General features: G+C 42.4%; 1 protein-coding gene across 4 annotated transcripts in view; it reads left to right on the top strand.

The window, feature by feature from the left end:
• The window catches only part of LHFPL2 (LHFPL tetraspan subfamily member 2), a 176,672-nt gene that overhangs the window by 82,910 nt on the left and 76,982 nt on the right, over positions 1–16,780 (top strand). The gene's annotated exons all lie outside the window — the stretch shown is intronic.

The following is a 16,780-nucleotide window of genomic DNA, read 5'->3' as shown; positions in this document are numbered from 1 at the left end:
GAGATGGAGTGTTTTAGACTTCTGAACCCTGCAGGATAAACACTAGTGTTTTTTGGTTTTTGTTTTTGGCTGGAAACACCACGTTGACGGATACAATGCAATTGTCCTTAAGGATCCTGTAGCGTTTCAAAAATGGTATTAAGTTTAATGCTGTAATTTCCATGCTTCAGTTTTGACATGGTTTGTTCTGTCACCATTCATAAAGAAGTTTTGGAACTCTTTCTAATGGGCACAGCAGGCTTTAAGTTGTCTCACCTTTTGAGCTTCTCTGCGGACCATTCAGCCTTTGTTATGAAGTAGAGAAGGCCAGTTGAAATTACCCAATTTTCATACTTGATGACAGCTTGGGTAGGAGAATTGCCTAAATAAAAATTGAAAACAGTTGACTAATAGATGATTTATAATTAATCTATAATTATTTAATTATATATTAAATATATAATTTATATTATTTAATATAAACATACTTTGTCTCTATTATTTAATAGAAATATTGTTTATTATATGTTTATATTATATAATTATATATTATATGATATAATATATAATGTATTATTAATATAAATCTATATCTAAAAAGCTTTAGATTTTAATTTATAAAGATCACTTTGGGGAAATACTAGTAACAGTAATAGGGTGTGAGTAACTTCTACAGTATGCATTCAGGAAAATCAGGGCATTGGAAAGTTAAATAATTGTCCCAAAAGAGTTTGATCCAGCTCTGTTTCTCAAAGGGAGAGACCTGTTCAAGCTGGTCCTGTTGGGGCCTTGTTCTTATTATGAACTTGAGGTTGTGGCTCCGGCCAAGGGAGCCAGTGCACGGAATGTATTTGAAACTGACTGACACCCTGTCCTGGAGGATCTGCCATGTTCAGGGGATTTGGAGAGTATTCACATATACCATTTCCTATTTAGAAAGGAGAAGCTTTTTAGTCTACAGATTTCTGGGGAAGGAAAATTCGCTCTCATGTCCTTAATCGAATTATTGATTTCCCAGATGTTCTTCAGTTGTTCAAATGACTACTGCTTGGGTTAGGTAAGGGAGCTTGCTTTGCCTTGTTTTAATGCCTTTTTCTTTTTTTTTTTTTAACTGTAAGCAATTGTGAGTTATGAAGTTATTTGAGCAAAGTTCTGCTCATAGGAGAGCCAGGCCAAGCTGACTGAGGCTTGTGGGTGTCCTGAAGAGGCTAAGCATTGGTGCCTTTTCAGACTGATCATCTTTAAATGTCTACTCCATACTTATTTAGTGGGGGTGGGAGAAACTGAGTTTCTATTAATAAAGACTATTAAATTAAAAAAAAAAAAAAGCTTCTTCCTGAATGTCGAAAATACGGATTTATTATGTGTGATTTTCTGAACCAGGTGTTCCTAAACCTGTTTCAAACTTGGCTGGTAATAACAGTCTGCCATGCACTGTTCTGATCCAGAATTCCAGAGGCCTGCCAGCCAGGTGGCATTGGGGTTGGTGGGGAGGCCTGCTTTTACTCACACAGCTCTACGGGCGAAATATTCTCAATGGAGACAGGCCTGTGCCCACGAGGAGTGTGTTGATTTCTACTCAGAGGCATTGTCTGCTTGAGTGGAAACAGGTCCGACGACATTTGGCCTGTTACACAAGGAATCGGGTGCACCACTAGTTAACTGGCTCCGTATTTCCAGTGTATTCCAGTGATGATTTAGTCCCCCGTCATGAGTTGTCCCCCTTGGATCACTGCCAGGTGGGCCCACTTAATCCAGCTCTGGGGAAAAGCCAATACCATTCTGCCTGCACCTCCAGGAGCTAAGTCCTATTTGCCCTTGAAATCCTGCCTTTGAGACTTAACCGGATAAAACCACTATCTTCTGTATCTTTTTTTTAAATTGTGAATTCATCCCATATAAATGCAATTTAAAACTTTCCCAAGTCACATACAAGAACAGCCACTCTGATGATAGCATCTGAATTGCAAAGAAATCTGATCCTAGTTTCTATTGTATAGAGTGACTCACGTTATATCAGCTTGTTGGAAGGTTTCTCTTGAGCAGAGAGAGCCGTAGTGGTTTGGGGAGAGTCTCGTAGTCAGGAGGTCCTAGGCTGAGGCTCCACCTTGGCTGGACGCACACCGGGGTTGGAATTCCAGCTATTTCGCCAGTTGGCTGTGTGACCTGAGGCAAGGATTCTCTACCTGATGGAGCTCCCTTCTCTTATGTATGGATGCCCCTTCTTTCATGGGGGTTTGGAAGACTGAACAAGGCAAAGATGCCAATGTGTGTGGTACATAGTAGGTGACAGATACCCACTTCCTGCTCCTGACACCATGTATCTTGGAAAAGGCATTGGTTACGGAGTGGAGGCCCTGCCCTACCTACTCGTGAGAATTGTGAAGAGCTGAGAGTTGAGAGTGTGTGGTTAGAATTGGGGGGCTTCTAATGGCAGGCTTTTTTTTTATTCCAAGACTTGCTGGGCTTGCATCCTAGCTCTGCACCTTTAATTAGGTGTGTGACCTTGAACAAATGAGCAACACCCTCTCTGGCTCTCAGCCATCTCCTCAGATCGCTGTGAGATTAAATAATGCGCTAGTGTAGTGGGGCATGTAGAACTAGGACCTAGTGCAGCTCCAGAAATGGACCAAGAAATTTGCCAGGATGTTTTTAATAGGGAGACAGAATCAGACTCAAAAGAGTATCTGTGGTTTTAAAATCTCTCGAATGTGAATTTTGGCTTTACTGAACTTCCTTTTCTATTATGTTAGTTTAGACCAGAGAAAATCGTCTTTGTGCTGAATAAACCAAGAGGAACCATATCCTGCCAGGTGGGACTCACTCATCAGAATGGTAGACCATTGGGAGTTAGTTGTCCTGGACTGTCTTCACGAAGCAACATATCTTTTCCCATCTGGGGGGATTCTTAGAAGAACTGACCAGATAAGCCAAGTGAAAACTCTTGGGTTGTCCAGTATGGTGGCCATTGCCCACCCATGGCTGTTGAGCACTTGAAAAATGGCTAGTGGGACTGAACATTGAATTTTTTATTTTAATTTTAGTTCATTTAAAATTTAGTTAATTCAGTTATTGGAAAACGTACCTATGCTTGGGACAACTTGGGCATAGAGATCTGTTTTTCAACTGTAAATTTTATAAAGTTTAAATCAGAACATGTATTTCGGATGAAAATTTAGTGCCTGAGTTGAGATATTCTGTAAGTTCAAAATACACAGCAGGGAGTCCCTGTCATGGCATAGTGGAAACAAATCCAATAGGAACCATGAGGTTGCGGGTTCAATCCCTGCCCTCCCTCAGTGGGTTAAGGATCCGGCATTGCCATGAGCTGTGGTGTGGGTCACAGATGCAGCTCAGATCCCGAGTTGCTGTGGCTGTGGTGTAGGCTGGTAGCTACAGCTCTGATTGGACCCCTAGCCTGGGAACCTCCATATGCCACTGGAGCAGCCCTAAAAAGACCCCAAAAAAAAAAAAATACACAGCAGATTTTGAAGTGTTAGTATTAGAACAAATGTTAATTTTTAAAAATTGGTTCTATGTGGAAATGATGAAATTTTGGATTTTTTTTTCTTTCTTTCATGACAATGCCAGATCCTTAAACCACTGAGTAAGGCCAGGGATCGAACCTGCATCCTCGTGGATACTAGTCAGGCTTGTTACCACTGAGCCACAATGGGAACTCCCATGTTTTGGATATTTTGAATTAAATATATTATTAAAATTTTTTTGCCTTTTAATGTTGCTCCTAAAATTTTAAAATTATGTACATGGCTCATATAATTCTGCTGGACAGTGCTACTCTAGACAATCCTTAAAAGAATTGGATAATTTCTAATTTGTTAAGTATACGTTTTTCCAATAGACTAGACAGATTACGAGTGCTTTTTTTTTTTTTCCTTATTTTAAGGTTTTTTTTACAGTCTACTAATTAGCAAGTGTAGAGGAATTTTCTAAAATACTCAAGATTGGAAAGAAAAAGAAAAGGCACATAGTAGATATGTTACCTAAAAATATGCAGTACAGCCTGAGGCTCCTTTTAAATGTTGCTATTGTCTCTTCACTCAGTTTTCAGATGAAATGTACTCATAGAAGCACTGCCAGCCACCAGGATATGAACCAAACACCATTTTTCAGCCGAATATCCTGCTTCCTTGATAATTGTTGGCTCTGATACCTGATGCAGATACCTTGTTCCCCAGGTCACCTTTTGCCATACCCCAAGAGATTAATTTAGGAACTTTCAGCAGAAAATGACTTTTCATTATCTGTAGTGAATAGCACTCACTCTTTTAAAAATTGAAGTATAATGGATTTACAATGTTGTGTTAGTATTAGGTGTACAGCATAGTGATATAGCTTTTATATATATATATATATATATATATATATATATATATATATACTTAAATGTATTCTTTTTCAGATTCTTTTTCCTTATAGGTTGTTACAAAATATTGAGTAGGGTTCCCTTTGTGCTATGTAGGTCAGTGTTGGCTATCTATTTTATGTATAGTGGTGGATATATGTTAATCCCACACTCCTAATATTACTCAGCCATAAAAAAGAAGGAAACAATGCCATTTGCAGCAACATGAATGGATCTAGAGATTATCTACTAAGTGAAGTGAACCTGACAGAGAAAGACAAATACACTGTGGTATCACTTATGTGGAATCTAAAAAAATGATACAAATAAACTTATTTACAAAATAGAAATCAAGCCACAGAGATAGAAAACAAACTTATGGTTACCAAAGGGGAAGGGGAGAGGGGGATAAATTAGGAGTTTGGGATAAGCGCTTCTTCCTACTGTAATACCAGAGATACAGAGATATATTCCTACGGGAATAATTGATGGCTTAGTGTTTGGTTGTAGCCAGCGTATGTGTGAAACATGAGAAGATAATACCATTAGTTATCAGTATTTTGTTTTGCATTCATGCCCTGGGTGACATGTAAGTGTATTCTCAGAGATGGAGGAAGAGTGTGTTTGATTCAGAATCAGTAGTGGTCTGGGTTTGAGTCCTGGCTATGTTATGGAATAATGATAATGAGGTTTCGTAACTTCCCTGATTTTGTTCCTGTGAAATTGGTACCAACAAACACTCATTACTTTCCTTGTCACAGTTCTTGCATTGTAAGTACTTGATCTTGACACCTGCACTCTTTTGTGTAATAAACATGACCAAGACTTTGCCACCCTCATACTTTTCCAGACTGAGTGAAAGAATGAGTTTGCATTGCAGTATGGTAAGCTCTGTCCAGGAATGAAGCAGGACTGATATTTATATATTCGATAGAAACCATTATGAAATTTCATGAAGAATCTTTAGCTAAAGAATAGTGGCTTTTCCTTTGCTGAGAGTTTTATTATGACATTGAGGTTTTTAAGTTCCACTATTAGGGCAGAGAATTCTCTTCCATCAGCAGCTTGGAAGTAGTTAATTGGATAGAGGAAGCACTTAGTAAGAGAGAATGTAATAGCCTTCTCCTTTTACTGAGGGTAAATTGGATGGAAAAATGATAAAGTGTAAATAAGCAGTGTTTTACAAGACTTAACCAAAGCAAAGCAAAGTAATTAAGTGCTTTAAAGACTTAAAGTGAATGCAGTTCTTTTTCTGTTTCTCCTCCTGGCATGTTGACAGATTGTCTTCTGGTAGGAAGTCCGGTGAGACACCGTGCCTGTCTGAAGGAGAGTCCTGAGGCTTAGCTCCCCCAGGGGCACTCTCTTTTCCCTTTCTATGAAAAGTTGCTTCCCTTGGTAGATTGTAAGCCTCCTGAAGGCTGGTCTGAATCTTCAGATATCCTGCCTCCCTCGTACAGTATCTGATGCATGGTAGGTGCAGAGTGACTCTCAGTGAATGGATGGAGGACAAGTGATGGTTAAACTGTAGCCCTGGTTCTGTAACACTCTGAGGAGACTCTACTTCAAGTTGCATTATAGGCTGCCCAGCACAGTGCCTCACACATGTTCCGTGATCAGTAAATGTTAAGCAAATGGAGGCGTGACAGTGGGTTTAAGTTTAACTTGCAATTTATAAAGGACTTTTAGGAGTATGACCTGTTTTTTTTTTTTTTTGATATTTAAAAATATCTTTATTAGCATGAGATAAGGAAACACAAGAAACAAAGCACGTAAGTCATATGGGAAACAATTGATAACGCTGGGTCCCTGAAACACTCATAAACTCACAAAGGAGACTCTGTAAAGATTTCCTGTGACTCAGTAAGGAGGACTGGCAACCAACTGAAACACAAATCCAGGAGTGGAGAACCAGGAGTGGAAAAGGGTGGCAAAATACTCGAACAGGCACTTCATAAAGAGGACCCACAAGGAACCAGTGAAATGAACGGTTGCTCAACCTCATGAGCAATGTGCGTACAACCCCCTTGAGAGATAGGACTCACCCCCACCTGATAAGCAAAAATGTTTAAGCCTGATAATGGGCAAGTCCTAACAAGAACGTGGAAGAGAATGAAATATCAGATACTGCTGGGGAGAATAAAATTAGATTCAGCTACTTTGGGGTTGTATTTTTTTGTTTGTTTTTTACTTTTACTTTTTTTAACTGAGAAAAAGTTGTGCAGTTGTTGTTAGTTTCAAGTAAACAACATAGTCAACTTGTCAGTACACTCTGAGGTGACCACCGTGGTAAGTCTAGTGAGCATCTGAATATCACCCACTGAGATGTGGGAGGCCAGGAAGGTTCTTTTAAGCAGAGAAGTTGACCATTAAGAGGGCACCACAAGTGACAGGCAAGAGGCCAGGAGCCCAGGTGGGAAGGTGTCAGTGGCAGGAAACGATGAGGGCTGGGGAGGGGAGGGCTGCAGCTAACTGATGAAGTATAGTACCAGGGCGGGGGTGCCTGTGGGCGTCGCTGGGCCAGCTCTGTGGCAGCAGGAGAGTGGCGTTGCCATAGTAGGATTAAAGCACAGGAAGTTGATGTCATGAGAATTCTCAGTTCTTTGGAGAAGTCGGAAAAGTTCATCTGCTTTGGGGAGAGGAGGTGAAGCCAGGGGTTTAAAAAGAAGAATGTGGAGTTCCCATCATGGCTCAGTGGTTAACAAACATGACTAGTATCCATGAGGATGTGGGTTCGATCCCTGGCCTCGCTTAGTGGGCCAAGGATTCAGTGTTGCTGTGAGCTGTGGTGTAGGTCGCAGATGACACTCAGATCCCTCATTGCTGTGGCTGTGGCAGAGGCCGGCAGCTAGAGCTCCAGTTCGACCCCTAGTCTGGGAACCTCCATGTGCCACCCTAAAAGACAAAAAAGGAGAAGAAGAAGAATGCGTGCTTCCTGATGTTGAAAGGAACTCTTCTCAGCATTGAGGTGGCTGTCTTTCTGTCAGTTCTGTTTCTGTCTGCTGGATGATTCCCGAGGGAATTCTGGTCTTCCATCTGATGGAAGTGGTGCACAAAGATGTTCTGGATCTCACCCTGATTAACCTGTAGTTTTGTTGTGATAAAATGTCTAAGTCTATGAAAAAGCCTGGCTGCAAATCCTCCAGCAGACTGATTAGCTTCCATCTGGTACTTGTCTTATTCATTCCAGCCTACATGAAGAAAGCTTTTCTACTTTAACGGTCCACCCTTGAAATTGTTCCTTGAAAGGAAGGGATGAACTGACCTCAGGTGAATGAATATACACTGGGATCGTGTGAGAGATGTCTCCCTCATTGTCTCCATAAAATATATTTATACTTTTATATGAAGCTTGTTAATGTACGTAAATATAGCTGCATACATTTTTATTTTTGCATTCTTTTTTTTTGTCCTTTTGCCTTTTCTAGGGCTGCTTCCCATGGCATATGGAGGTTCTCAGGCTAGGGGTCTAATCGGAGCTGTAGACGCCGGTTTACGCCACAGCCACAGCAACACGGGATCCGAGCCGTGCCTGCACCCTAAACCCTGAACCATAGCTCATGGTATTGCTGAATCCTTAACCCACTGAGCGAGGCCAGGGATCGAACCCACAATCTCATGGTTCCTAGTTGGATTCGTTAACTATTGTGCCACGATGGGAACTCCTCTTTTTTTTTTTTTTAAATGGTTCCTCCCACAGCATATGGGCCAGGGATTTAATCCAAGCCACAGCTGTGACCTGTGTTGCAGCTGTAGCTAGCAATGCCAGATCCTTTAACCCAGTGCACCAGGCCAGGGATCAGATTTGTGCAGTGACCTGAGCCACTATAGTTGGATTCTTAACCCACTATGCAACAGTGGGAACTACTGTCTCTCTTTTTAAAAGTAATTTCACGTGTCAAACCATAGCAACCCGTGCTTATCAATAAAGAAGGCAGTAATATAGCTCTGAAGTTCCAAGATCTTGCCCCCATAAACACTCTCTCTGCTCTTTGAAATTTCATCATGGCTTTTTAGCAGAAGTTGACTTCTGAATTAAATATTGCTTTAATCTGTCTTTCCTTTTGGATTAATTCAGTCACCAAAACAAAGTGTTCGTAATATCTTCCCTCTCTTGTGCTGTCACCCTGGGGGGAAAAGGGAGATCACTAGTCATGGAGAGGTCCTGTCCCGATCAGCATCCCCTGTTCCACAGGCCAGCCACTCACCTATTCAGGCAGGGCGAGGGCATAAAGGTGGGACTGGCCCCCAATCTCTGTGCCTCATGTTACCAGCCCAGAATAGCCTGTGAAAATCTCTTAAAGCTAATTGGCAAGCTCAAATGGACTTGAAAATGTACCTGATTTTGATCCAAGTTATACTATATACACAGCCAAGTTGTGTTAGGAAATGGACACTTCCTGTCGTTAACTCACAGCTAACGAAGACAAATATGAGTGCAAATCCACCTTAGAAATCCAGTGTGACTAACCTGAAGGAACTGGCTTCTCTCTTGTGGCTGGACTGCCTCATTTCTCTCTGCTTGCTTCTTTCTCATTCCTGATTAAACTGAGGTTCAGTCCATTTTTCTCCTCCTATTCAAGGCTCGACTGTGGATTGGAAAGACACAGCCGAGGATGATGGTCAGCTGCTTTCATGAACTTTGTGTTGTTATTCAAGGTCAGAGTAGCCAGTTTATTGACCATTTACACCCCACATTCCATACATGTAAGTCTACCCTTCTCGAAACTGTCAGGCATTTTTTTTTGTCTTTTATCTTTTGTCTTTTTTTTTTAAGGCCACACCCGCAGCATATGGCGGTTCCCGGGTTAGGGGTCAAATCGGAGCTGTAGCTGCCGGCCTATGCCACAGCCAGAGCAATGCCAGATCCAAGCCTTATCTGCGACCTACAGCATAGCTCACAGCAACGCTGGATCCTTAACCCCCTGAGCGAGGCCAGGGATCGAACCCGCCACCTCATGGTTCCTAGTCAGATTCATTTCCTCTGTGCCGTGACGGGAGCTCCATGTCAGGCATTTTGATATGAGAATAGTTACAGAGAAAGTCACTTGGGCGAAACGCTAGGAGTCATATATGTTACCTTCTTTTTGGTCACTGCATGTAGCAGATTGATGTGGGATCTCAGTTCCCAGACCACAGCTTGAACCCAGGCCACAGTGGTGAAAGTGCTGAATCCTAACCACTAGACCACCAGGGAACTCCCCAGGAGTTTATTTACATTTAGCTGCTATGATAGTCTGTGTTTTATGCTTATAAATTTATATCATCTGCACATCTTAAAGCACAGATTTTTTTTTTTTTTCCTGCTCGCAGTGTTTCTAGCATCCTTGAACACTCTTGAAGCCGAAGAGTAGCCTTTATGTACCGACTCTTGGGGCTGGACTAGAATTGCCAAAAGATGTTTGTGTGTTTTTTCTCTTTGATTATCAAAATAATACATGTTAATACAGAAAAGTATAATCAGGAAGGGGAAAAAAAAAACCACTGCCAATCTAGTAGCCAAATTCTCTTTTTTTCGTACATTCTTTTCCTTACCTAATTGAGTGTTTGTTCTACAGAATACACAACTTTATATTCAGTTACAACTGAATATACAGTTTACAACTTTATACAGCTAATATACAAGTAATATACAACTTTATATTTACAAGTAATATATAATTTGTAATAGCCAACTTTATATTGTTACTTTTCTCTTTAATATTACAATATTTAGTAATTTTAATATATTTATAATATATTTAATATTACTTTAAAAATTTTTTTCTAAACCATTAAATTTAAACTTTGACTGTCCTTTTATAGCTATCTGCTTACTTTAAAAAATATATCCAGGAAAGTTGTGTTTCCACTGGCAGATGAAGGGTGCTTGTTTGTCACACCTGAAAGATCACCAGAGCTTTAATCTTTGCCAGCTTAGGAAGTGAGAATGGTATCTCATTTTAATGTCTACTTTTTTTATTACTCATGAAATTGAATGTTGTCAATAAACGAAAAGTCGTGTGTTTTTTCTCTTTTGTGATTATATCCTTTTCAGGTGACACTGTCCTTTGCAACAGTTGTGATGTGTATGATTTTTCCCCCCATTTTCCTAGAAGGATTTATCAGATTGCATAACTTTGCACACAATGTCTTCTCAGTGGTAGTTAATTGCACGCCTCATTGTCCTATATTTGAGGAGAAGCCAGGCATGGACGTGCCCAAGAGAACACACTCAGAAGGTGTGATGTGGCTCGTTGGTTGTGACAGTCTGGGAAGTCACCTCTACCCAGGGAGCATCACTGTCCCTCACCCAGACCTTGTGGGCATCTGTCATCCCCCTGCATCCTGTCCTGTCAAGGCAGATGTGGTGTAACTCCTGTTGACCAAGGAATAATAACAAACACAATGTGTTGACTCATGATGAGGCGTTCATCGACCCCTGGACATGATTCTTCACTGTTTCTTTTCTGCTCGTGTTTCTTCTCAGGCTGCTGGGCTGACTTGTCTTGCACGCCCCCATCCTGTTTCCAGGCAGGCCTTGACCCCCTTCTCTCCTGCATCTCCTCGCATTGTCTAAATTATCTAGCCCACTCCCTGCCCTCAGGCCAGACCAAACCTCCCCTCCAGGCTGCAGATCTATGTAGCCTCCTGCCTGTTGGGGGTTCCCCCTGGGTGCCTCACTGGCACTTCGAATGCATTGTGCCCCAAATGACCCTGGACTCTTTTCTCTGACTGGTCCCTGTGATCTGGATTCTCAGTTCTGGTAAAAAGACCTCCACTTCATGCTCCACGCCAGACAGCTGGGTCGCATCCTGAGACCCTGCTTTTCTCTCACGGCCATCATCCCATGGGTTATATGAAGACCTGTTACTCCTCCCTTCTTCATACCCCTTCATCTGCACCCCTCTCCCTCCTGCCCTAGTCCAGGCTTCACTCCTGAATGATTATTTGCTTTCCCAATTGGATACCATCTTTTTTTTTTTTGTCTTTTTTGTTGTTGTTGTTGTTGTTGCTATTTCTTGGGCCGCTCTCGCGGCATATGGAGGTTCCCAGGCTAGGGGTCGAATCAGAGCTGTAGCCACCGGCCTACGCCAGAGCCACAGCAACGCAGGATCCGAGCCTCGTCTGCAACCTACACCACAGCTCACGGCCACGCCGGATCGTTAACCCACTGAGCAAGGGCAGGGACCGAACCCGCAACCTCATGGTTCCTAGTCGGATTCGTTAACCACTGCGCCACGACGGGAACTCCTGGATACCATCTTTAAAAAGAAATAAATCAGGTGTCTCTGAAATAAAATAGATATGTGGCAGGGCATGGTATAGTGATGGAGCATTTAGTAATTCTTTGTGTGAAGTAAATCCTCATCCATTAATTTACCTTTTGGAGAGAGTTTAATTCTTCACCTACTTGACTGGTTTATAGCAAAGTATACCTTCAATAATGCCTAACATATTAGTCAAATGAGGAGTGTTCCCGTCGTGGTGAAGCGGAAATGAATCCTACTAGGAACCATGACATTGTGGGTTTGATCCCTGGCCTCGCTCAGTGGGTTAAGGATCCGGCGTTACCGTGAGCTGTGGTGTAGGTTGCAGACATGGCTCGGATCTGGTGTTGCTGTGGTGTAGGCCGGCAGTTACAGCTCCGATTCAACCCCTAGTCTGGGAACCTCCATATTCTGTGGGTGCAGCCCTAAAAGGACAAAAAAAAAAAAAGACATATTAGTCAAATGAGAGGCCCTGAGCATTCCTCTCAGGTTAGAGGGCTTTTGACTTGATGGCTTGAGATTTTTTTCTTTGGATCTTAATTATTTCCATATTCCATATGTATTGTTTTTTTGTAATATCAGTATTACCCTTTATTAGCTAGTTTTTCAACTCCACCTCCCAGGGAACTCAGGCAAGAAACACAAATATTTTCATAAGATTCTTGGAGGGAATAAAATTAATATTTTGAGGAATGAAAATATGGTGAATTGTCTCCTAAGGATTGAAAGACTTTATTAAGATAGAAAAATATCCTTCCCCAGGGGTACGTTTTTTCTGGGCTTATTGGAAATATGGTGCTGGGAAGAATAAAAGGAAATTTAATACCATGGAAGCTGGAAACAGCCACTGAAATCCAATCTTTAGAACACATATAATACACTAATTCCCAGAGATTTAAGAGCTCTGTTTGCTTCCTGAGGCTGTCGGGCTCCTTATGACCAAGACACGAAAAGCTTCTTCAGCATGAATGTGCCGTGATGGTGTTTAATTTACTATGAATATTGACTACACCTGACCACGGGGTGTCCCCAGGGTTCTGCCTTCCCTTTTCAGCCTCAAGTTGCTTCATTGTTGGTACTTTTCTTAGATGCGGTTCCCCCAAAACGGGCAAGAATTCAAGCACAAGTAGGTTACCAGGGAAGTAGTCCTAGAAACCACTCTTGAGGGAATAGCTGCGTGAGGTGGGGAGGAGAAGAAAGCCAGTAAAGGTGTGCTTGGGCAGGCTGCTCAATCCCTGGTAAATTCGAGGAAACTTTCTTCAGAATCCTCCCATCTGAGGTGCCTCCCAAGCTGGGATATGTCTCTTCCAGCTCAGGTTCACCACTCACAGCTGCTCCTGAGACCAGCCCTTAAGGTCTGTGCCAAAAAGAACCCTCAGAAGGAGGGGCCGGGTTCTCAGTGTACGCATGCGCAGGAGCAGGGCTGAGGCGCCATGGGTGGGGCTCCGACCTCGTCTGCTGGGTCCATGGCTTCAACCTTGACCAACAGGGTCCGCTTGAGAGATGCCGCAGATGGTCCGAAACAAAACACCCGCGGAGATTGTTGGTAGAATGTGCTTAAATCTGATAGCTGGCAGAGTGAATTGAAAAGATGCTGACAATCGAATCGGCCGCTGATCTTGCAATGGGGGAGGGACGCTGTATAGCGAATCTCTGAGAGAGGTCTAGATGTTGTTCCCAAAATGATACATCGTGCCCCAGTCACAGAGGCTGATAAGCCGTTCTGGTAACTGATGGAACAGCCAGATTGTCCGGTCTCCTTGTAAGGTTGTGGTTTCCTCAGAGCTGATCAGCCCACAGAATTCTAGCGAGGCCCACAAGGAAATTACGATATTTTTTCCAGTGCACTCAGATCTGGAAGAAAACAAAAATCTGACGGAAGTCTGTGGCCAGCCAAGTGTGAATAGGGCCACCTTCATTACTTGGGGAAATTCCTGGAGGAGGAAAAAAGGCGGAATCCTGTGCTATTAATGGACCTTAGCAAGAATCCTGCTCTTGCTGTGTGTTTGTCTATTCTTTTCTGTTACACCACAGTCTTGATGATACATCTTAACATGGAAAATATATGCTGATATCCTGTTGGCTATTCTCTAAGTGTCATGAAGGGCATGAAGGGGTAGGATCTTGAAGCTATCAGGTATCTAATTCTTTAGACTTGTTTTATGATGGTGGGCCATCAGGAGGGTGTTCTGTCCTGAAAGAATTGCCACCCCCTACCCCCCGTGCAGCCCTGAGACAGGCAGAGAGGTAGCTGCCACTGTGATAAACTGATGACACTGGGGACAGAGGGAGGAGCAATTAATTCTCCTGTTTGGAAAAGCATCCCAGAGCCATGACATTTGAGCTGGGCCTTCAAGATGACTGGGTTTGACTCAGGGATAAAGGAGGAAGAATGGCAGAAGAGGTAGACAGGTGAGGGCAAAGGCAGGGGACGTGAAGGTGCAGAACCAGCCATCTGGGTGTGGTTTGTGTGACAAGGTGCAGTGAGGTTGTGCAGGCAGAAGTCAGCCTGTGAGAGTCCTGAGGGCCTCGCTCCTGCCTGTGATGTGTCTCCCACACTACTGTCAGCAGGTGTGTACCACTTACTGCCAAACCATTTCTGTTGGCTCGTGTCCATGTTGCCATCAAACATCCTGCCATGGTAGAAACAAACAGCCTAGTTGCAGGATGATGAACGGACTTTATGGGACCTTTGTGGGGTTCAAAGTCCCATCCGTGCAGCCTCTTCGTAGTGAAACCGAGGTCTTGTGCTGAGTGGCTGATTAGTGATCCCTCTATGATCTGTGGATGCCTTGTTGAAGAGGAAATTGACATGCTTCATGCAAGTGGTCAGTATTATGCTTAAAATGTATTATTTATCTTCTATTTGTCATGGATTTTCTCTCAGTCCACCCAGCCTCAAGTGTTCTCCATTTCTGGAAACAACTAGTATATAGAATTAGTTATGCTTATTTTCCCTTAATTCCTTCCCTTTTCTCCACTAGTTGTCTACCCAAGCATTAGTGTCTTGGAGCTTGTGGCCATGCTTGAGGGTCACACCTGCTGTTAGAATCCTTCGGTATGTGGACTGTGGAAAGGAACGAAGTCCTAAGTTGGCTTTAGGTTTTCTCTCGTATTACATTAAGCAGTGAAATCCGTTAGTCATCATCTTTGTCTTTTGTTTCTGTTGGAATAGCTACGTTGGTAGAGGGGAAAAGAATGCACCGTGATCCCTGGGTCTTAGGGACGTTTTTCAGAATGAATTAGGGGCAGGAGCTGAAAGTGACTCCCAGATGCATCTCTGGGAGCCCTGAGGAAGGTCGGCCTAGTAACTGTTGCAACCAAATCCTGGACTGAGTGGCCTCTGGGTGCTTAAGTTAAAAATGGCACTTGGTTCATTCACTCTCAAAAAAGGCTGTTCAAATGGCTTTGCTGGAGAATTCCCCTAAACAGTCACCTTGTTTATGTTTTAGACTGACCAGTGTACTCACAATTCTATCTCCCTTAGGAATTTCTACTTCCTCTTTTATCATTCATGGCGTGTTCTTTCCCATGGAATTCCCCATTCCTCTGTAGATGCACTTTTATTCCATCCTTTGAAACTGCATTTAGCTTCCAGGAGATGTTTCCTTGATGATATCACAACATAAGATAAAAATTTAAAAGTATTTGACACCAAGGAAAGAAATGTTAGGACCTCTTGAGTCTGGGTTAGTAAATTGGCCCCTGACTGCTGTGTATCTTTGGGTGAATCATTATCCTTTAGTGCATGAATGTAAGAATAATCAATGCATGATCCGGTGGTCAGAAGCATCCACATTTTTTTTCCTACCGTTTTGTCAGTCACTCTCCCTGACACAAGAGAAAACACAAAAATAAATGGGATATTTGTCCAGTTTTGTGTTTAGCTTCCAGTTTGCAGTGTGCTTACACTTTGCACTGGTTCTCTTTGCCATGTTACTGGGACTGGGATAGGGGTCTGATCCTTGAATTTGGGGAGACTGTTCTTGCTATGCCTGGTGTGGTAAGTGCTGTCATCCTAACAGCCCCAAATCTTGATTTGACCTGGCCTTGCACACATGAATCTTCACCCACTATTTGGCCCATCCTAGTCATCTGACCAGAGTCTTAGATTGTTTCCGTATCATAGTTATTGAAAGCTGTCAGTGGGGAACCTGTTTTTGAGGATGGATGAGGTTTTTCTTTGTGAATGAGCAGAAAGTTGGATACACATTGGTGGCCAGTAGATAAGAAGTAGAGGAGTTCTTGAGTAGGTCATCAGCCCCTTGCAGAAGAATATTGGTTATGCTCTTGGTGGCTTTTCTCTCTCTCTCTTTTTTTTTTTTTTTGGCTGTACTCATGGCATGTGGAAGTTCCTTGGCCAGGGACTCAACCTACATCACAACAGTGACCCCAGCCTCTGTAGTGGTGATACCAGATCCTTAACCTATTGCACTACAAGGAAACTCTTGGTTATGTTGTTTTTATTAAGTGTTAGGTTTATGAAGGTTGGAGTGAACCCTAATACTGATTCTGTAGGAATCAAGGCTTTTGTCAATGCTCAAAAATATTATATCTGAAGATGAAGATTCCCCCCCCCCCAAACATTTGTGCTTAAGCAACTTGAGGGAAGCTTTCCAGGATAATCAAGATGATTTTGAGTAGAAGTTTCTCCATGTCTAACTACTTGAGAGGCAACAGCAGTGGGCTTTAGTTTTATTACCTCAACTTGGGCCTTGTAGTAGTAGCTGCCACTTCCATATCTTAGAGGGTATTTTGACATTTCTGGGACATTTCAAAAGACATCAGTTCAAAGTATGCCAAAATGGAATTGTTCCCCAAATCCAAGATTTGACCCTATTTTCCAGAATGGCGTTTTAGGAAAGTGATCTTCCTTAGCTTCAATAAACATAGTTGTTCATCACTAAAGAAAGTTAAATAGGATTTTTTTTTTTTTTTGGCACACCTTTCAGAGACTTTAACATGCTAAAGTATACAGTGGCTTTTCAAGGGTGGCATACAGGATTCAGCATTTGTCCTGAGACCCCTTTGATCTAAAAGCACCTAAAATCAGTTCCCAGGACTTCTGCCACACTGACACAGTGGGGAGATGCTGATATGACACATCTCATCTCAGGTTTAAAATGGTCACATATCCTTTTTAGCTTTTCCCAACTGAAACTGGGAAACATCCCAACTCCTAGAATCT

Source organism: Phacochoerus africanus, chromosome 4 (genome assembly GCF_016906955.1).
Source record: "Phacochoerus africanus isolate WHEZ1 chromosome 4, ROS_Pafr_v1, whole genome shotgun sequence".
NCBI classification, from domain to species: Eukaryota; Metazoa; Chordata; class Mammalia; order Artiodactyla; family Suidae; genus Phacochoerus; species Phacochoerus africanus.
The sequence above is the reverse complement of the archived record's forward strand: the minus strand, read 5'-3'. Positions and strand labels throughout refer to the sequence as shown.